Here is a 22752-nt window from a genome sequence, read left to right on the forward strand (position 1 = left end):
AGCAGTCTAGATTCCCAGAAAATCAGTTCATATGTAAATAAAATATTTTGAGGCATAGCTTTGGCTATTTGAAATATTTTTATTAAAGGGCAACTATTCAGAAATCTGTTTTTTATCTTCTGAATATTTGTAGTAATCTTCTGAATATTTGTAGTGTTACATTTTTCTGTATGAAGGGTTGTTCTCTTCCAAATTGCAAGCATTTAGATAACATTTGATCATAATGGGCAATAGACTACTTTATGGTAACAAGCATATTTATGTTTTTATTGGAGCTGCAGGCAGCAAATACAGTATCTGTGCCACTATTAGTTCTCATTTTTTCTTTTGTAGGAGGAAGAGAGCAGAGGACAGGAAAGGATGTGCCAATAGTGACTCATCAGTAAGAAGAAGTAAGAAAAGAAGAAAAAAAAAAACTATACTGATAAAAAAAACAAAAAGAAAATGATTTTTAAGTGAAAATATATAGTTTAGCTTGTAACTGGAGAAAACAGAACACAGGTACAAGATGGTCCATTTTTGTTTTTTCCAGAAGTGGCTTTCAGTCTTTAAGGCTTATATCAGACAAGGCCTTTGGGAAAAAATGCGTATGAGCATTGAGAGCATCTGCCAGTGAGTGTTCACACGGTGTGAGTGTTGTGGACTATGTAATGCTCTAATGTAAAGCATTACATGACATTTAGGGGCAAAATTTATGAAAATGTGAGTTTAGAGCTTAATAAATAAAAACTTCTAGCCATTCCTATGGTATTTTTAGAACCATATTTATCAAAGTGTGAGTTCTAACTTTGACCCATTGATAAATACAGTTCTAAAAATCCCATAGGAATGAATAAAACATGCGTGAGCTTTTATTTATTGAACTCTAAACTCATATTTTGATAAATCTGCCCCTTGGTGTGATTTTTGTTGCAGAAGCCTACTGGTACAGCAGTCATATGACATAAGAGTTACTGGTGTTTGAACATCCTCAAATGAGCATTTCACTGCATCATGTTGCTTTGGATACTGTGGTAACCATAGATTGTATGAGAAGCAATGACAGGCATGTTTTCCTCCTAATTTCTGCTGCAGTCAAAGTACTTTATGTGCAAAAATATTTGATGACTAAAAACAAGTGCAAAAATAGAATGGAATGAAAATATGCTTATTTTTACAATCCCTGTTAAATTTGCTGTAACATACCACAAGTGAAGTTACGAAATGTTGTCACACTAGTTAATTCAGTGACTGGCTGGTCAGCCGGGAATGTTTTCATTGTTGGAGACTGCTTTGCTTTACCAAGTGGCAATTGACTTTTAAAATGACAGACAACAGCATTTTAAGACTTTGTATTTAATGTTCATTTTTATGTTTTTTAAATATTTACATTTATGTTCTGCAACTCTAGGGTTTTTTATTCTTTGGTTGCATTTTAGATGGAAGCTGGAACTAGACTAGTAATGCTAGTAATTCAAAAACAGTACAAAATACATTACATAATGCCAGTTGACTGCTTATAATAGTTCAATTTTTAATGTAATATTAAGTGTAATATATAGGTGAACAACCCCTTACAATCCAGCAGAATTCATATGAATGATTGACATTGAGAGATATGGTTTTTATTTCCAGCCTTAGAAACTTTGTGCTACTTTTTAATGAATAATTGGTCTGAATGCTGGTTTGCTGAACAGCTGTACCAGCCTGGAGGAACATTGCTGACTGATGATGTTCTGATTGCCCTGCTGGGGAGGTCACTGGGCATCGCGAAGTGCACAGATCAGCAGTATTTTGTTCTTGTTTTGTTCTTGTTGAGCACTTGCAGTTTTCCAGCATGCTGTAAACATGTGGGAAGCCACCAGCTTAAACGAATTGTTCAGTGTAAAAATAAAAACTGGGTACATAGATAGACTGTGCAAAATAAAAAATGTTTCTAATATAGTTAGCTAGGCACAAATATAATGTATAAAAGGCTGGACTGATTTGATGTATAACATGTCAGTCAGAACACTACTTCCTGCTTTTCAGCTCTCTTGGTTTACACTGACTGGTTACCCTGTCTACCAGGCAGTAACCAATCAGAGACTTGAGGAGGGGCCACATGGGTCATATCTGTTGCTTTTGAATCTGAGCTGAATGCTGAGGAGCAATTGCAAACTCACTGAACAGAAATGTACCATGTGGCCCCCCTTCAAGTCGCTGACTAGCTCAGAGTTATAGAGCTGAAAAGCAGGAAGTTGGCTTCTGGCTGTTTTATTAGACATCTGTTCACTCCAGCCTTTATACATTACATTTTTGGCTAACTAACTATATTAGAAACATTTTTTATTTTGCACAGCTTATCTATTTACACAGTTTTTATTTTGACACTGAACTGTTCCTTTAAGCAAAAGTGTAGGGCAAGAAACCAAGGGACCCTGAGCAGCAACCACAACATTAGTGAGGATTATCTGCATTATATAATGCATTATACATTTCCCTGATTTTAATCTGTTTTTTTTTCTGCTCCCGTGAAACATGTAATCCTAGGCATATGTTTTACAATAAGTACAACAGACATCCCCCCAATTTGAGTTAAGATTGTCAATGTCCTGTATCTGTAAGGAGTTATCTTCATAACAGTGCTTAAACCATGTAGGCGTTTCACTTTAAAGGAACAGTATCACCAAAAACAAAGTGTTTTAAAGTAATGAAAATATCATGTAGTGTTGCCCTGCACTGGTAAAAACTGATCTGTTTGCTTCCGAAACATTACTATAGTTCATATAAACAAGCTGCTGTGGAGAAATGGTGGAAATTGAAAAACAGTTATATGGCACAGATTAACGAATGGATAACAGATAACACCATTAGATAGACAGAGCTTATTTGCTATCTGCTGTGTAACCTGAGCCTTTTCTCCTTTGAATGGCTGCCCCATGGCTACACAACAGCTTATATATATATATATATATATATATATGTGTATATGTGTATATGTGTATATATGTATATATGTATATATGTATATATGTATATGTGTATATATGTATATGTGTGTATATATGTATATGTGTGTATATATGTATATGTGTGTATATATGTATATGTGTGTATATATGTATATATGTGTATATGTATATGTGTATATATATATATATATATATATATATATATATATATATATATATATATATATATATATATATATATATATATATATATATATATATATAAACAATAGTAGTGTTTCTTAAGCAAACGTAGCAGTTTTACCAGTGCAGGGCAACACTGCATTATATTTTCAAGCCAAAAGACTTGTTTTTTTTTTTGCTTTGTACACACTCCATATATGCCTATTATTATATACTATTATATAGTGAATAAAGTACCCCCTCTTGGAAAATATAAGGATATTATAAGTTACCGAGGAGTTTCATGACCATATAAAAACACGAGGCCGAAGGCCGAGTGTTTTTATACAGGTGATGGAACTCTGAGGTAACTTCTAATATCCTCATATTTTACAAATGGGGGTACTTTATTTATTATAATACACAAATTTCAGTGAGTCATGTGACAGAAATGACATCAGAACTCACAGTTTATAACTGATGACATCAGAACTCACCGTTTATAAGGGTATAATTTACAAGATATTCATGGCTTTTGTGTATTATATACTATTATTATATTACTATATATACTATTATTGTTTTCAGTATACACGTCAGCAAATACAATTCATATCTTGTACTACAATTTACATTGTTTCAGTTTGTAGTCTTTTTTTCCCCCTAATTCTTCAAATGTTCTTGACACCGCAATGTGTGAGAAGGTTATACAACGATGCAATCCACAATTATCTTTTCCCGCTCTAAACTCACTAAGAGCCATTATTCTTCCTAACATTGGGGCTCTCCAACAAACTGGCACATCTCTCAAAACTTGATTTAACTTTGCATTACAATGTAACTAAAATGTAAGATATTTTTTGATAATCTGTTTTTTTTAAAGAGAAAAAAATAATTCACTTTTAAAAATAAGAATTATTTGCTAAATATTGTCTATGGAGTTTGGTCTTCCTGTAATTCAGAGTTCTGAGGATAATGGGATTCCTCCCTGTGTATATGTATGTATGTATGTATGTATGTATGTGTGATATTGAGATATGTATATAATACACTACAATGAGCCATGTGTATCCTGTAAAATATATCCTTGGTGCTTAGTGATGCAATTTGTCACATGACTCACTTAAACTTGTGTATTATAGAGTAAGTACTTCTTGGTGACTTATATTATTGTTATATTTTACAACAGATTGATACAGCTCATATATGTGTGTGTATGTATGTATATGTGTGTATATAGATAGATAGGTAGATAGATATCTGGTAACAAAGCAGCCGCACTCTAATCCGGATTTTGAGTATAAGCGTGGGTGCAGGCCCTAAATATATTAATACTTAATCAATTGGATAGAGCCGCACTCCAAGAAGTTTTGTGAACCAAATGATTTTTAGGACACCGATGCTAGTAAAAATCATTTGATTCACAAAACTTCTTGGAGTGCAGCTCTATCCAATTGATTAAGTATTAATATATATATCACTGCTTTTGATTTGATTGACAAATCATACATATTCTTCAAAAAGAGACCTTTGAAACTCAGTGTAAAACATGTGATTTTTTTTTTTTGTTGTTCTCTTGAAACTGTTTTTGATTTGATTTATGATTCCATTATTTTATACCCTTGACATATTTATAGATTTCAAAAATGTTTTCCCTTGTGCACAAGTGATCAAAAAGGATACAAACCCAGGGGTGATCGGATATACCCAAACACACCCTCCCACATACTATTGGCTTTCAGAGGTATAAAAACTAAATGCATTTCCCATCTGTGGAAACTGCTTATCTGTAGCAATTAAAAGAAGTTTTTATAGCATTAAGGGGAAAATGCCTTGGAATATGTAATTCTCAAGAGGGTGAGATAATACTGTGTGAAGAAGCTGTAATTTATTGAGCCAGTTACTGTTGACTTTTTGGATTTTTTTCCTATTTAATCTAATTGTTGTTCTATTTCATGTTTTCTGGTCTAGTCATCCCATTGTTTTATGTTGTTCCATCTTTTTTGTACATTACGATTATTTCTGAAAGATGTAGTGCAGCAACTGTAGAGCCTAATCACTAAGGAGTTTAAAGGATTGTTATCCTCATGGCTAAATCTGATGTAGTAAAACGATTAAACAATAATCTTCTCTGTGTATCAAGAAAAATAATCAGTGAATTTTAGCATAGAGGTATTTTAATCTTCTTCTTAAAGCTATGGTGCTATCTGGAACAGAAGATCACATTTGAATGGAAAGTTTATTTTATGTTGCTGGAAAATAAAATGCCTGCATAGTCTGTGTATTTCTGTCAGTGCATCAGCACCGAAATCTGTCCACTGATTTTGTTGGGAATCTCCTAACACTGTTGGTACATGCAGTTCTCCAAAAATGCGCAATAGAGTTTTTTTTGTTTTTTCCAGTCATAGCACAACCTATATTGACTATGTGAAGCAGTTCCCAGTGAGCCGATGAGAAACAGGTGGGGTTTCTGCAGCTGTTACACTGACTGAAATACACTAGTGGGAAAAAACTCTGCCCTGTTCCATATGCCAATTGTCTTGTTTAATGTGTTTTCTTTTGAATTTGTCTTCTGGAATTGGTAGCTATAGATGGATATACTGAATAGGAGAAAGAAAGTAGAAATACATGTAGGTTTATTTTATTTAGTATGTTATAGAATGTCCTGTTCTTAGCAACTGTTCAGGCTCCAACAGCCAAACAGCTATTGCTCTGTTACAGTGTTGTTATTGTTGTTTTTATTCAGTTTCTATTCAGACCCTCTTCCATTTATCCTCTAGTCTGTTATTGAAAACTCTGCTTGGTGGCCAGGGTAAAATAAACCTGGAACTGTTGCAATTTTAAACTGGGGAGCTGCTGAGCAAAATGACTTACGACTGGCTGAAATACTCGCATTCATATTTGCCACAGGTATTTTTTACACTATGTTACAATTTTCTAATAATGCAGTGTAAAAAATGCTTTAGTGTGCTAAATATGCAGTCATATGTTTGGCATTTAAATGCCACTGTAAAGTTTCTGCTTGTGCTGTTCATATATTTACAGCCTTTAAAAATATTTGGACTGGAGTACCTGCCATACTTAAAACCTTTTTTTTTTCAAGTCGATCTGAAATAAAATATACTTTCTTTCTATTTACATAAATGTTTACTGGTGCATTGGGTATCATGCAATCAAGTAAGGAGAGAAAATTGCTAGTGTACATAACCAAAGACTGTCTAAAATGAAATGGATGCAAACAGTGTGCTATGATTACATGGTATACTCCTCTTGTAAGCCACTGGTAATTTTGGAGAAGGCTTATGTGGGAGTTTGTAAAAGATAGTATTTTAATTGTCAGATCATTCTCACGTTGCTCACCTACTAGTCATTACTGCACAAAAAACAACATGTCTAAGTAATTGCTGCTCAGAGCTGCCCATGTCACACAGAAAGCCTGTTCTGAGCCTTGGCTAGGTTTTTGCTAATTTTTTTACAAGTGTATTTGCCAAATGTAGCATTGTTTTAGTTTCATGTAGTTTTTGAGGGCATATAACTGATTGATCACAAAAGTGCAACCAACAATGTGTGTATGTGTTTATGAAGTGCTACACACTATACTATATACACTGCTATACAAAATACAATAAGGTTTGTGCGACACAGGGCTGTATCTTGGCCTTTCTTATAAGCACAGGTCAAACAGCCCCTCCACTCTCCTTAGCTGCTCAGGTGTCTGCATTTGCAGGTGCTATGTTGGCATGTGTGCAGACACACAGAGCAAATTTCAGCACAGAAATGCATGCTTATGCTGAAAGCCAATCTGTATGTCCACACACAAGCCTAGCACTTTTTCCAAGATTCAGATTATGTTGAACTGAATATGAACCATTCTGCTAATCGTACACTATTGGGGGAATGTAATAAAAATCGCTAATGGAAAAACTATTCGCAATGCGAAAAGTTATGCCTTTGTGCGAACAAATTTTGCTTTGTGCGAATTTAATATAGCTTTTGCGAGCCCGGAAACTGTTTAGCGACCACTTCTGACAGTGAAAGACCGTTTGCGAATTTTATAGTTTGCGCCAATGCGCAGTCAATGTAATAAAACTTCTTACTGAAAAAGTCGTTATGTTTGCTCCAAAAGATTACGACACCTTCAAGCACTTCTTATGAGTGCGCAATTAAAATTCGCAATGCGCAATTAAAATTCGCAATGCAATAACAGTTTAAGGAACAATATTACATTGCGAGATGTGGATTTTTAGTCTTATTGGTGCGAATTGTTTTGCTCTTTGCGACTTTTATTACATTCCCCTGTATGCATTTTGCAGTAGTGATATGCAGGTCATCACCAACCCTAACCAGCCCGCTCCCGACCCAGCAATGCACCTCTATTTATAGACCTGCACCTGCCTCACCCCATCACTGATATCACAAAGGGATTGAGATGAAGCAGGCATGTGCTTATAAATAGAGGCTCCCGGAGGCCGTAGCAGGCATAGTAAGGTTGCGGGTGGGGAAGAAGGAAAATCTTGTGTGGTTGTTTGCTCAAACCCGTTAGTTTGGGCCAAGCTGAACATCACTAATTCACAGCCATCCCTTGTTGGTAACATGATGTCTATGGCAAATTCCAAGCTTGTTCAATCTGAGCAGGGAAAGATGTTTTGACATCCATGATTCTCTCTGAAAGCAGTGTGGATACCAAATACCTCTTGTACTATAAAAGGAAAACTGTGCATTGAGAACCAATACTTAACCAACTGATAATACAGTATATATAAATATCCAAAAAAGTGACCTAGCAAAGAATCACACCAGTTGATTACTCATTAGTTGATCTTGGCCAATTTAATATTCTACCTGGAGTCACTGTCTTTTCCAACATTCAGAGTGTCACTCACTGATCACTCACTGAAAAATACAGCTTCTAACTGTAAATGGAAGAAAAATACATATTTCTAGCCATTCATGTGCCTCATACAAGCCAGAGGGCTATTCTGGTATTTAAGTCACAAAAAAAATATCTAAAACAGTGTTTTACATATGAGCTGTTTTATTCAATATTCAGTGGCATGGTTTCCCTTTAATTTTAAAATCATGTGACTACTAAACTTTTTCTAAACCTTCCTTACAAAGCAAGGCTAGGGGCTTTATTTATGTGTGCTTCACTGCTCAGTGAATACACAATTTTTCACCACTGCTGCCTGAAACATCTGGCTTTGGCAGTTTTTCAGCATCATTTGGTATTCCAAAACAATCTTCTGTAAACATCTTTTATTCTGTCAGTCAGGGCTCAAAGAAATTCAATATTTATAGCATTTGAACATTTTCATTCTGCTAAAATGTAGATCTGTCTTCCTACAGTGTTTTCACACCCATTTAACTGACAGAAATGATCATTTGCTTACTGATTCCCAATTTACATTACAAAGACTTTGGCCACAGAAACTCTTAAAATTTGTCCTTACAATCAAAGCTTGCTAGGAAAATAAAAAACATTACATGCGTATATCATTTGTTTTTAACTTTGTTTATTGTTTGAAAAGAAAACATTTTCACTGATGAGAATTAATATGTGAGGATAAATTAGAGACAGTTATGTTTATTAATTAGTTGGAGTTAAAAGTTCATATGGAATTATCACGTTCTTGTCAAAGACCTGGTTCACTTCTATTGGGCTAATAGCCTCATCAATTTGAATTATGCTATATGCATTTATGAAACACATGTCTGTTGTCAGAGAGTGATAAAACTTACATATTTAATACATTCTAGAAATTACTGCACTTAGGTGGGGTACTATAATGCTATGGTGCCAGATATTTTGTGGGAAAAGATTGTGATCGGATGACAAAGGTTGAAGAGATGTGAAATCAAAATCAAACCAAAGAATCGTGGTAAATAACTGGACACCAATAGTAGTAAGTGACCTTTCATTCGCCACAAAGCAAGCCAGTTCAGGAAGTGGTAACACTGGAAAAAGTAACAACATATAGTTTAAAATGTAACTTTTACTGTTATACTATTGAAGAGATGTGTCATGGAAATTAAACAATGCTTATACTTCAGGTATGGTGTTGGTGCTTTAGTTGCTACTTTTCATCAGCATGGGCTGGGCAACAGAAATATCGCTATAGAACCATTTTCAGTCAGCTAAATGACTAAGTCAAAGCCCAAATCTTGATTCAGTTAAAAATCTTTGATCCTATTGGAAAGTTAAGGTGCACAAGGTCTTCCAACTACCCTGAACTACCTACAACATATTTGCTTAGAAGAATGGGTCAAAGGTCCTATGGCTAGGGCTACATGGAGCCAAAATCAGTCTGCTGAAATACGCAGGCCCGTTTCGGCCCCTACTGCACGCAGCAACCTTCTGTGTCGCCTTTGGCGCAAACACACTTCTCAGATTTCAGTGTGAAATGCAGTGTCTATTGTTTCTTTACCGAAATCCCCTAAATGTTTTTGCACTGGAGCCAACACAATCGTTCTGGATATGAAAGAAGAAAAATGCTGCTACCAGTGGTAGAGGCTGAAATCGGCCATGTGGTCCTAAGTATTGGCCAAAGGTCCTATGGCTAGGGCTACACGGGCCAAAATCAGTCACGGGCCAAAACGCAGGCCTGTTTCGGCCACGACTGCTTGCAGTAGTAACATATAACAGAGTACAATATGTTAGTGTATGGTTTGGGAGAATTGATAACGGGTATAAATACTTTTGCAAGGCTTTGTACAGGTACAATGCCTCTAATCCAGAATGCTCAGGACTTTGGGGGTTTTCGGATAAAGGGTATTACCATAATTTGGATTTCCATACCTTATGTCTAATAAACCATAATTTAAACATTAAATAAATAGGATTGTTTTGCTGACCAATATGGATTTGTACAGCTTTGTTAGCTTCAAGTATAAAGTACTGTTTTGTTATTACAGAGAAAAAGGAAATAATTTTATAGAAATTGTAATTATTTCTTTAAAATGGAGTCTATGGGAGATGGTCGTCCTGTAATTCAGAACATTCTGGATAACAGGTTTCCAGATAATGGATCCCATACCTGTACATATAAAATGGATAGAAATCCTTTACTAGCACAGCTCCCGTTCTTTTGCTTCTTCCTCATTATGGTTTGGATTCAAAATAAATAAATAAAATGAATATTCTGGGAAAGTAGATTATCTTTCACTTATAAAGTCTCATTACTTCAGAATGAAGCCCAAGTTGTATGAAATAAACATGAAACTATGTCACAATGAAAAGCAAACTAGCTTATAGTCTTAGTTAACAGAAAAGGGTGTGGCTCTTCAAATGTATTATTTAACATATTTTTGAATCAATACAAGATATATGGCAAAGTCAGAGCAAATGTTGTAACAAGGAAAGAAAATATGCCACCTACACAATAGAGCATGTAGGAAGAATAACTTGATTGTGGCATTTCTCCATTAAGAGAGGCACTGATGAAGGAATGTGCTGCTGGCTTTGCTCCAAGAAGCACTCAAACATAGCATATTCTTCTTCCCGAGAGTTGTATGCCCTACTGTTTTATCGTCTTCCTTCATTTTTTCTGCTCTGTAGAAATGAACTTGTTCTCAGCTTACCTCTATTTAAGCCCTTTTTTGTATTTTGGACATATTCAGGTATATTATGATTCCTTGAGGATTTTCTGACTGTGCATGATTCATGTTCATCTATTTCACTGCTCCACATCAGCCGCTTTGCTGGCTCCCATTCTTCTCTAGAATCAAATTCAAATTATATCTCAGATCTGATCTCAAAATATACTCCTTCATGCAATCTGCATCTGACATCCACCTCTCTCAATTTATCCCATTCCCACTGAGGACCACTGCTTTCTTAAAAATTAAGGTAAAGCACTATGTATCTTGCTGGGGCTATATACATTGATGATGACTAGAGCTCATACACTTTTGAATGAGCTTCTGATGATCATGCCAGGATACATGTATTGCCTTTTTGTCGTTTTTTTGAAATGCAACTAGGGGTGCCAATTTTAAGGCACCAACAGTGACTTTTATTTCTTAACTCATACAGAGTGCAAAACTCTAACTTTTCCTAAGATTTTGGGTTTGAACATGCATGAAGTGGTGTGAAGGATTACTGCACTGTTGCCTTTCAGAATAAATTTAAATGTATTTCCCATTCAAATGAAATGTAGGTGGCGATTTTTGGTTGGTTTTTCTCTTGCAAAATATTCTGGCAAAGAATACACAATGTGGGCCCTTCAGCCTTAATAAAAGCTACAGAGTCACTCAAGGGGTGCCTAGAGTGAGAAATGCTAAATTACATTTAAAAACAAAAATTAAATGTGCTACCTGATACCAGTTTAAGTTGGTAGTTTGTTTTGTCAAAAGCTTTTTAGCTTTCTTGGTAGCAGCATATATCAACTATTTAACAATGCTGTGGGCATGCAAGAATAGATATATAGTTGTCTCTGTGCATAACTGGCATAACCATTACATGAGGGCCATTTACCTCCTTGAATTGTCTGGAGCTTTTCAGCTGAGCAAAGCAGTTCATATTATAAAGTATCATCTGCAGTTAGCTGTCTCTTGGGAATTGACTGTGTCCTGTTATGTATTCTGGAAACATGTTTCACTTTTATTGGGTTTTCCAGTAGTTCCGACCTGTTATTTGTTTGGAAGGTGTTTAGCTGTACAGTTTTGCCTGCAATGCCTGCCATGCCATGTTTCCCTCTCTGTAACGCTTTCTGCTTGATTGAAAATAAACATCATGCTTAATTTGCCTCCATGATGATATTATGGACACTATATATCTCAAACAACTTTTTTATAACATGTTGTTGTTCTTTTTAGCTATGAAGAATTACATTATTACGTGAAATAATCCCTTCAAATAGTCCTTTATGTTTGTAAAACCCAATAAATCAGGCATGTCCAAAATTAGGCCCGGGGGCCATTTGCGGCCAGTTTTCAAATTTACACCGGCCCTCAGCCTCTATCATGAAATTAATATTATTGTGGCCCGCCAGCACAGTGCGATCAGAAATTGCGTAGCCGTAGCAGTGCGATCATGTGCCAGTACGTGTCAGTACGTGTCTATTGTTAACCCCTTCAGCACACAGGCAGCAGTATAGACCAAGTGGCAGATCATTTCACTAATCATGTGCCCAAATATTATGGCTACATGATTCTTGTTTAAATGAGGCGCAGAGAATAAGTCCTAACTCCACTTCTCCGCTTCCTAAATGCAGTGTATGTTTCCATCTCCAGGAGTAAATGATCCTGATCGCAAGCTAGCTATCTCGGAATGGATGTCAGACTGAATGGACGGCCCCCACACATTTTCACCTCACCAAATCTGGCCCTCGTTCAAAAAGTTTGAACACCCCTGCAATAAATTAACCCAATCAGCTCTGCTCTTCTTTTCACATCTTCGAACAAACCATATTTGTTCCTTAGTCCATTCCTATAAAACAACAGGTCTGTGCCTTCCTGTAATAAAGAGATTATTGCTACTCAAGTAACATTTTAAAATAATACCCCCCTTTCTGCTATTATGGACAAGCCTGCAGTTGCTTTAATTCACTTCTCAGAATTTCAAGGTGATTTCTGATGTTCTAATTTTGGTTCTGTACATTACCACGATGAATTTTAAATGAAACATCAGATGTAGTTTTTTAGCCTTTTTTTAACACAATCGCATCATTTCAGGGGCTCAAAAGTAATTGGACCATTGACTCAAAGGCTGTTTCATGGGCAGTTAGAAAAAAGTTGTCTATGTCCAAAGATTTATGGGCCTTTCAGATCTCCCATATGTATGTCATTGTTCATGGGAGGATTCTGGCTTGCATCAAGTGCCACACACAGACATGCCAGCAAGTTTGCACTGTTTGACTATTGAGATTCACAAGAAACCCAATAACCTGCAGCAAGTAGGCCCGGGAGACTAATACAAATCTATTTTTCATTCAAATCTGTTTTCCAGTATACATAAATAAAAATAAAAATTGTTCCGTGGTATTTAAGTTACCTTCTGTTTGTTTACATTCTTTTGAATTCTGGTTGACTCCTGGAACAGTGTAGCATAAGCCAGCTCTTTAACCAGCCTGGAGGAGAATTCAATTGTTTTTACTTAGTTCAAGGGTCATAACTAGTGATGTAGGGTTTATCTACTAGCCAGCTAATTAACAAATTTAGAGAATTTTTTTTTCACATCGTTCCAACGGTCATAACTAGCTATGTGTGGGTGTAACAGATACCTGGAGATCAGATAGGTTCAGGTCCTAAACTTCACTTGCTTTTGGAGGTGGCGGAGTCCAGCTGATGGTATTGCTAGACCTGCTACCTTCAAGCCCCTGTGAGTATTCTTCACTGCAGCACTGTCAATTGATTGCATGTGGTCCCTCTTTGTGAAGTTGGGTCAAGGTAAATGTAAGGATATGTGGGCTTAAAGGGATCCTGTCATCGGAAAACATGTCAGTTAATAGTGCTACTCCAGCAGAATTCTGCACTGAAATCCATTTCTCAAAAGAGCAAACAGATTTTTTTATATTCAATTTTGAAATCTGACATGGGGCTAGACATTTTGTCAATTTCCCAGCTGCCCCCAGTCATGTGACTTGTGCCTGCACTTTAGGAGAGAAATGCTTTCTGGCAGGCTGCTGTTTTTCCTTCTCAATGTAACTGAATGTGTCTCAGTGGGACATAGGTTTTTACTATTGAGTACTGTTCTTAGATCTACCAGGCAGCTATTATCTTGTGTTAGGCAGCTGCTATCTGGTTACCTTCTCATTGTTCTTTTGTTTGGCTGCTGGGGGGAAAAAGGGAGGGGGATGATATCACTCTAAAGGTGGCCATAGACACAAAGATCTGCTCGTTTGGCGACATCGGCAAACGAGCGGATCTTTCCCCGATATGCCATTAACGAGCATGGCTATATCGGGGCGGTAATCGGAACATTCGGTCGTGTGGCTGAACGGTCCGATTACGATGCGGGATTGGTCGGGTCAAAATCAAACCAAACGACCGATCTCCGCCGGACTAAAAGATGTCGGCACTCTCCACACACGATCCGAAAATTGTACGAATCCTCGATAGACAATATGTCTAGCCCCATGTCAGATTTCAAAATTGAATATAAAAACATCTGTTTGCTCTTTTGAGAAATGGATTTCAGTGCAGAATTCTGCTGATTCATTTTGAAAAATTTTTTTTTTTCCCATGACAGTATCCCTTTAAGGGCTGGTTAAGGTGGGGGCAGGTGTCAGATTTCTAGACCCACTAATCACTAGTCAGAACCAAGGAAAGGGTTGAACCAATACTTGAAAAGGCAAGTTAAACAAATATAGGCGCAAATTCGCGGCAAATTTACACGATTTTTTTTTTTTGACGCTGGCGCATTTTTGTTGTTTCACGAATTTCGCAAATTTTACAGCGAACTGAAACGCCCCAAATTCGCCCATCACTAAAAAAACACCCATAAAAGGATTAAAATACCCCCCTACCCCATAACAAATTCATACAAAATGCAGGGGTTTAAAATGAAAACCATTTGGAGCAGTATTAAGAAATACTAAATGTTTTTGTGTGAATAGTATATTAATAGTTTCCAGTTAGAAATATTCATTTTGAGAAATCTTTTTTTCTATACGCCATTGCAAATGTTACATGCAAAGCAGATTGAATCATGAAGCAAAGCAACTGAGACAAGGCTGTGAGAAAGCTATTGTGTGAGCATTTTTAATGTCTTGCATGCAGACTGTTCACATTCCAAAGGTCACATTGTCAGAACATGTTGAAACATGAGCAGTTTCACCATACCTTGAGTTCCAGGAGCTTAAATGGTTGTTGAGAAAACCTCATGGGTTTTGGATTGTTTGGCATCTGTTTTATGTAGGCTCTCCAGCTGCTGCAACTTCTATCTAAACATGCACTGCAAGACACATTGCCCAAATTTGGGGCAGTGTGGATCCATAAATGAAGTGCTGTGAAATTCTTAACAGTTGCCAGATACTGACCCCCACACACCTTGTGTTTTTATTTGGTGCTTGTTTTTATATAACATTAACATTATTTGAATTAGAATGCTTTGTAAAAATAATTTGCATATAAATGCTTCTATTGTAACTACGGTTAGAATCTGTCTGAGCTGCACATCACAGAATTGACTGTTGTAAATTTTAGGGTCTGGCCAAACAAACCGTTTCAGGGAGATAAGTCACCCCAGTGGCAAATCTCCTCTTCTTTGGGGCGACAATCTCCCCGAACTGCCTCCCCCGGCTAAAATGAAACTTGTCTGGGGGAAGGCACGTGCACAATTTAGCCGGCGGAGGGCATGGGGAAGGCAGTTCAGGGAGATTGTCGTCCCAAAGAATAGATTTGTCGCTGGGGCAACTAATCTCTCCAAATCTGCTTGTGTGGCCTTACCCTAACAGTACTCTTGCTGGCTACTCTGAGCTATTCTATTGTAGACTTTTTAGTTCATTGCGTGAACATTGCAGTTCCTCCTATATGCTGCTCAATGTAAGTTGCTGCTCACTGGAGCGAGCTACTGCACATAGGGTTGTATCAAACATAATCATATTTTTCATTATTTTGTTGCTGCTTGATGCTTTAAAAACTGCTCTGTTATTTTGTCTTTGGTTTTTACTCAGAGCAATTTGCATTTTTACTTTGCAGACTCAATTTACTGTCTGTATAAGTTAATTGACAGTGACGTCTTTCGAAGAGCTTAATTTTGTGCTAGAAATATTTCATAATTGTACTCTACTTTTACCCCTGCTGATTGAGTTGTTTTTTCTTTTTTTCCTTTCCATCAATCAACATTTCCCAACAGTAGAAAAGCTTGGGTACTTATCATGCATAGGCATGGGCCCATCCGTGCAGAAAGTTGGCAGGATCTAAAGAGTTGATGTAGCTTTCACCGACTGTAAATTACATTCATGTACTTATCAAACAGGTTTTGTGTAAGAATAACCTATTATTCCAGTGGCATGGCTTCATTTCAATTGAATATATGCATTTACACAGCTTTATCCCTGCAATCATAAGCAGTCTATATTACATTGATATATAATTGATATATAATTGTAAACCAGCAATACTTTTTACATTGTGCAATTTGCTTCAAATCAGTAATTGCTCATATCACTGCTCATACATCTGATAAAAATTCTTATGGGTCTGACCCAATGTCCAGTTATGGTGGATCACTCACAGAATGGCAAGAATTGCAAGTAGGCCCATACATCTGGATTGATGGACAGGGTGGCCAATTTTGGCCTCTCTGCTTTGGTTTTATTGCACCAGAGATTGATTGGCTACATCTAGGGGCAGATTTAGCAAAAGATAAGTTTATAGCTTACCACTGAAAAAGTCATCCACTTTTTACTCATTCCTGTGGGATTGCTATACGCATTTTTATCAAATAGTGAACTCTTTGAAAAGTGGGTGAATTTTTCTGTGTTAAGGTCAAATCTCACATTTTGGTATATCTGCTCCTTACTGTTTTGAAGGTTACGCATGCAAATTTGGAAATTTACAGGTAGTGTGTGCAAGCTATTCTGCAGTATCTCTTGGCAATACAAGTACTACAAAAATAACAAGTTGTTTGTATATTGGCCTAAATTGTATAGCTCTAGCTGTAACATGTCCACTACTTAAATTAAGACTAAAGATCATATTCTTCTCTTGTGATTAAAATTGTATTTCTATTGTATAATAAGAACGACTTTTGTGTTTACGTACCCTATAAAAAAACATTCTTTGTTGTTTCTTTTTGTACCCTATAAGAACACTTTGCTGCCATTGGGTTCCCTATTTGATTTTCATGTCAATTGATAATTTAGCATGTTACAGAAATACCTTTCTCAAAATGTAGCATTTTACAGAAATAACTTTCTCTCTGCCTGCTTCTACATCCAGCACTTCCTTTGCAGACCTTCCTTCTCGTTTGCTCGCAGGAGTAAGGACCTCTCCTGCACAGAACACAGAGCAAGCTAATGCTCTGTAAGTAGCACAGAGAATGGGAAAGGTATACACAATCTCCCTACAATTATAACTATACTTCCTTAAGTAGTCATAGTTCTGACTACGTAAATGGTCATTCTGGCACAGTACAGTACCTTGCACAAGAAAATACTATCCTTCTGTTTCTTTGGTTGGAATTCGTTACATGAATGAATAAAAAAACACAGTGTGGCTCCATATGAAAACATTTTGTATGGTCTCCTGTTAAGAAAACTCAAGACTTTAAAATAGATATGTTTTTTCACTCTGTAATACCAAGCTAAAGGTCCTTTATTGCAATTTGTGTGTGTTCAAACTTATTTTTTTTTTTAATTGTTGTTATAATTATCTAGAGAAATGTTGAGAACATGGATACGATCATTACTGAATGTATGCAGTATATTTATGCATTGTAGTTATACAGTATACTTGATTGGTAGATGAACACATGCACATATCCGCTAATTTCATGCAAAAGGATATTACATCTTGCATTAACTTGAAACCTTGTCATTTAGTTTGTTACATGAATTTTTACTTTGTCTAAGTTGGTATTGTCTTGGCCACTAGACAATTATTATACAAATTATGCTTGCTGTTTTCTGCAGAAGCATACAGGTGATATTTGAATGCCATCTGCAACAATTTATAAGTGTGCCTTAAAATCCTGTATGCTTTTGACAAAAAATTGTAGTTCGAAAGGGGTTGTAAAACACCCCCCAATGTGGGTATGTGTGGTATTCGTGTAATTAGGTGTTTCCTTTGCTTTTTTGTCTGTGTCCTCTAATTATTTATCAGAAGAAAACAGGCTAGCACTATCATCTAAACATATGAGGTTGAACATATGAAGATGTCACCAACATTAGACTTTGTTGTCAGGAAGGCCTATAGTAATAATTTGTGCTTTCTGGCACTCCTTTTGTGGCCAAAATATGTAATCTGTGCCATAAGATATATGTTTACATGTAAGCGTAAATTCACATTCTGGCAAAAAAAATAGATTTCTGCATTAAATATGAGGAGAGAGCAGCTAAAGAAATTAAATCATTCTTTTAAAAACAGTCTCATTTGAGTTTTTTGTTGTTAAAGTGCTCATTCATGATCTGTAGCTTGGAGAGGCTATGGAAAAGCAAACATTCTTTGAAGCTGTTCTATATTTAGAAGCCACAGAAATTAAAAACATCCCAATGGTATGCTTTGTACAAGAAACCCCTTATCATTGTGGGTTTAGAAAATGTACTTCTATCATGCTGATCTAAGCTATGTACTTGCAATAATAAACAAACATGTAAAGTTTCAAGTTTGAGCTGCAGTTGTTGGTACATACTATTTGATGCTCCCTATTTTCATTATGCGGATTTAAAACAAAATCCCAACTCTCCATAGCTGTTTAAAAAGAAGGCAATACTTTCTCATTCTGTGAGAAACTTCTGTATTACACAATGGAGGCCTTGGAACATAATTAAATGACCTACTGGTAGCAGAAAAGTTGAGGATTAAAAAGTATGAAATGGTGGAGAGAAAAAGGACTCTGCAAAATGTGGTGGAAAAGGGAATGGTAGAAGGAAATGGTATAGAACCAAGGTGAGTAAAGAGGAGAATGTATAGGAGGATGACTGGAAAGACAAGTAAAAAAATGGAGATAAGTATACAAGGGGGAAATTAACTAGGAAAAATTTAAAGATTGAATTGTAGTCGGCAAACAGTAGTACGTGGAAAAATCAGAGCAAATATGTAGTGAGACAGAAAAGACGTTAAAAAAGCATAGAAGGCAATGCAGCTGAATTCCAAAGGCAGTTTTGTCCCAGGTGCAAGAATTTTGGTGGTCCTCATGCATCCTTGACAGACACCAACCTTATGTGCTGAGCGATGCACTGACACAAATCTGTGTTTGAATGATAGCTTAAAGGGATACTGTCATGGGAAAAAAAACATTTTCAAAACACATCAGTTAATAGAGCTGCTCCAGCAGAATTCTGCACTGAAATCTATTTCTCAAAAGAGCAAACAGATTTTTTATTATTCAATTTTGAAATCTGACATGGGGCTAGACATTTTGTCAATTTCCCAGCTGCCCCTGGTCATGTGACTTGTGCCTGCACTTTAGGAGAGAAATGCTTTCTGGCAGGCTGCTGTTTCTCCTACTCAATGTAACTGAATGTGTCTCAGTGGGACCTGGATTTTACTATTGAGTGCTGTTCTTAGATCTACCAGGGAGCTGTTATCTTGTGTTAGGGAGCTGTTATCTGATTACCTTCCCATTGTTCTGTTGTTTGGCTGCTGGGGGGAAAAGGGAGGGGGTGATATCACTCCAACTTGCAGTACAGCAGTAAAGAGTGATTGAAGTTTATCAGTGCACAAGTCACATGACTTGGGGCAGCTGGGAAATTGACAATATGTCTAGCCCCATGTCAGATTTCAAAATTGAATATAAAAAAATCTGTTTGCTCTTTTGAGAAATGGATTTCAGTGCAGAATTCTGCTGGAGCAGCACTATTAACTGATTCATTTTGAAATGTTTTTTTTCCCATGACAGTATCCCTTTAATAAAGATTTTATTTTTTACTCTTTTAGGCAGACTGTTTAAACAAGACTGAGAAGTTTAATAAAAACATTTTTTGAAAGACACTAAACCGTAAGTATTGATTTTTCTTTGAGTTTTTGAGTTTTCTGAGTTTTTGTGTCGGAGGCGTTGAGTTTAAATTAGATATATTAAATATATTGATAATGGGTTGAGTGCAGAGGAATCTTGTATTTGTCTATATGTATTTTGTGGTCACACCCTCATTGCACCCCCGCCTAATGATTTTAAAAACTAGTGGTGAGCACAACTTTCCCTTGAGTGAATTACATGTGACTTTCAGTAGAGTTCAGTGTTTTGCAAATTTAAATGTGAAATCTGTTTAGGACATTTTGGTTAACCAAACCATAAATCCTTAAAGGACATGGAAAGTCTAAAATAGAATAATGCTAAAAATGCTGTATTTTGTATACTAAATACAAACATGAACTTACTGCACCACAAGCCTAATCAAACAAATGATTTACGCTTTCAAAGTTGGCCACAGGGGGCTGTCATCTTGTAACTTTGTTAAACATCTTTGCCTGACCCTGACCCTTCACATGCTCAGTGTGGTCTGGGCTGCTTAGGGATCATCATAAACAAAGCTGCTTGAGTTCTGCATGGCTGGTAAGTAAGGTGGGGGCTCCCCCTGCTGTTCATAAGTATGATTGCGTCCCTGCTCAGCAGTTAGGGACCGTCTAACAATTCCTATCCACAGCAGTAAATGAAGGGAGAATTTCACTGCATACAGTCAGGTTTCTTATAATAACGGTACACATTTTTTAATTAAAGTATATTGGAGATAGGTTTCTTTTTCATTAAAGAAAGTAAAAATGGGATTTTATTTTTTGCCTTTCCTTGTCCTTTAAGAGTTTAGGTAATGTTATATTACATTAATGTGTGATGTTGGTTACTACTTTTTCCTAGTGTAGTTAATTGCTAATCGTATTTGTTAAAATAAGCCAAAGTAGCCTTTTGCTGAAAAAGAAATTTTGTAAAGAGAGAAAATGTTATTCTAATTGTTAGATATGTTTAGTTAAGAAAAGTTAGCTAAAAGAGAACTAAAACCTAACTAAAGAAGTAGGCTAGAAATGTACATTAGGTTTTGTGCTTCTGTACAAGCCCAAGGCAACCACAGCCCTTTAGCAGTAAAGATCTTCTTTGTCTCCAAATATGTCCCAGTAGCTCCCCATCTTCTTTTCTGCTGATACACTGCACATGCTCTGTGCTGCTGTCAGTTACTGTGCTTAGGGACCGACTCACAATATACAGTACACATAGAATAGAAATGTCTCAATATAAGACTGATTTGTAATAAATACAGATAATTACTGTACGGCAGCACAGAAACCAGTGCAACTAGCATGATAATCTAATAATCAGCCTTGTAGCATCATCTTATATTACAGGCAAACCTCATTTTCTGCTTGATCATTTGCGACAACCCCTAAGCTTAGCTTCTCAAAAGCTGCTCAGAGCACATTGAGCATGTTTGTGTTGCAGACACTTTTCATGATGGGAATAGATAGATATACTGGTCATTTTGAGAGGTTGAAATTTTTTTATCCAAAATTAACTATGTAGTAGCTGTTTTATTTTTATGTTTTGTAACTGGTTCTTTCGTTTCCCGTTCATTATTTTTTCTAAGGCTTCAGAAGCATTTATACATGGGCAAGTCAGAATATTGCATTTGAAATATGTTTTTTCTTGGTTGTACTTTGACCTGAGGTTATTCAAACTTTTACTTTGTTTTATTTTTATTTACTTAAGCATAACTCACATTTATGGTGTTATCCGTGAAGGATTTGACTGTCATTGCCACATTTTTTATTTTTAGCCATTTGGTAGAAATGTGTATTTTTAGACTTCTTTTGGCTCAGCAAAAGTGTTTACACAGGGTCATGGACACTCTGGGCCTTCAATAAGAGCTATAAAAAAAATGATCACTTTGAGTAAGTTTACACATATTTCTTTTTGGGGTTAAGATCCCCTTCAATAAAGAGCTTAAAGCTGTATGAATAAATTAATTTTCCCTAGTAATTAGGATGTATGGTGGCATATGTTTCTCTGTTTACTGCATAAGAGATTGCACAAGCAATGAAAATGTCCTTATTCAGAAAACTAGGTCAGAAATTACTCTTTGGCATGTCTTGTGGCTTTCTTTTCTGGTCATTAACTATACCATTTGGAGTGGTTTCCAAAACAATCACACAGTGGTTTATTACTATGCCTTTATTCTGGGTTTGCCTGGCTTATACTTCTGCCAAGCTCATAGGCGACCTCTAGTGGTTAATTTTTGTTACACCATTGAGAGAATGCTTTGTTTACATTTATTTGAGCTTTGATGATGTGTTAGTGTATGTTAGCACCTGAAAGGCATGTCCTACCTGCCATTTCCTCTTCTAAATTAAATAATGTTGAATGTTTTGAACTTTTTAAATTCTCTATAGTTGAATACATGAATAATAAGGAAACCTCCAACTTACAGTTGGTACCAATAACTATGACAAAATGGTACAGGAAACTGTGCTTAGAGATTTCAAGGCACCAGGGTATAACCAAGGATGAGGTTTTTAAACCTTGTCAAAGTTTAGTAAGCCCATTCTAATCGAAGACAGGGTGACTTAGCTAGAACACAAATGATGGATGAGTATGGTGTTAGTCTCTACTAACCATATTCATCATTTTAGGTTTAAGGATAATCAGGTCAAATTCACTGTGCAAGTGTGTTGTGAACCAACCCCCCCCCCCCAGTTAAAGTTTGGATTTTTACTTTACTAGACATGCCCAATATACAGGACAGTGTAGAGTATCACTGGGTCATTGGCATTGATGGTGACAAAGAGCTCAAGTGATATTACCCCAGTCCAGTGCATTTTTCAGCAAATAGGAGCACCAGCCCAGGTAAAGTAAGCAATTGTATTCACTGTGTGGTGCCTAACACATTAACACCCATAATGAATTTTACTTGAATACTTTAAGTGGGGCAGCCTAAACGATGGGCACCATATACAAGCCAATAAACTGCTGAGTTGGCAACTTTTATCAGTCTGTGTATGGCAAGCTTTAGAGCAGCAAGATGGCAGTGAAGATTGTGTTCTGTGTGGATGTCCATTATAGCTTTGT

At 36.4% G+C, this 22752-nt stretch overlaps 1 protein-coding gene across 9 annotated transcripts in view; it reads left to right on the forward strand.

The window, feature by feature from the left end:
• plxnb2.L (plexin B2 L homeolog) overlaps positions 1-22752 on the forward strand; it is a 115984-nt gene that overhangs the window by 42907 nt on the left and 50325 nt on the right. For 4 of the 9 annotated variants that reach the window (XM_018252600.2, XM_018252599.2, XM_018252598.2 and 1 more), the window contains one exon: positions 334-392. The exons of 1 other annotated variant lie outside the window; for it this stretch is intronic. The gene's annotated coding sequence lies outside the window, so the exon portion shown is untranslated. Of the gene's footprint in view, positions 1-333; positions 393-19637; positions 19699-22752 lie in introns of all 9 variants that reach the window. 4 more of the 9 variants (XM_041586424.1, XM_018252602.2, XM_018252597.2 and 1 more) reach the window with 2 other exon arrangements.

Source organism: Xenopus laevis, chromosome 3L, assembly GCF_017654675.1.
Source record: "Xenopus laevis strain J_2021 chromosome 3L, Xenopus_laevis_v10.1, whole genome shotgun sequence".
NCBI classification, from domain to species: domain Eukaryota; kingdom Metazoa; phylum Chordata; class Amphibia; order Anura; family Pipidae; genus Xenopus; species Xenopus laevis.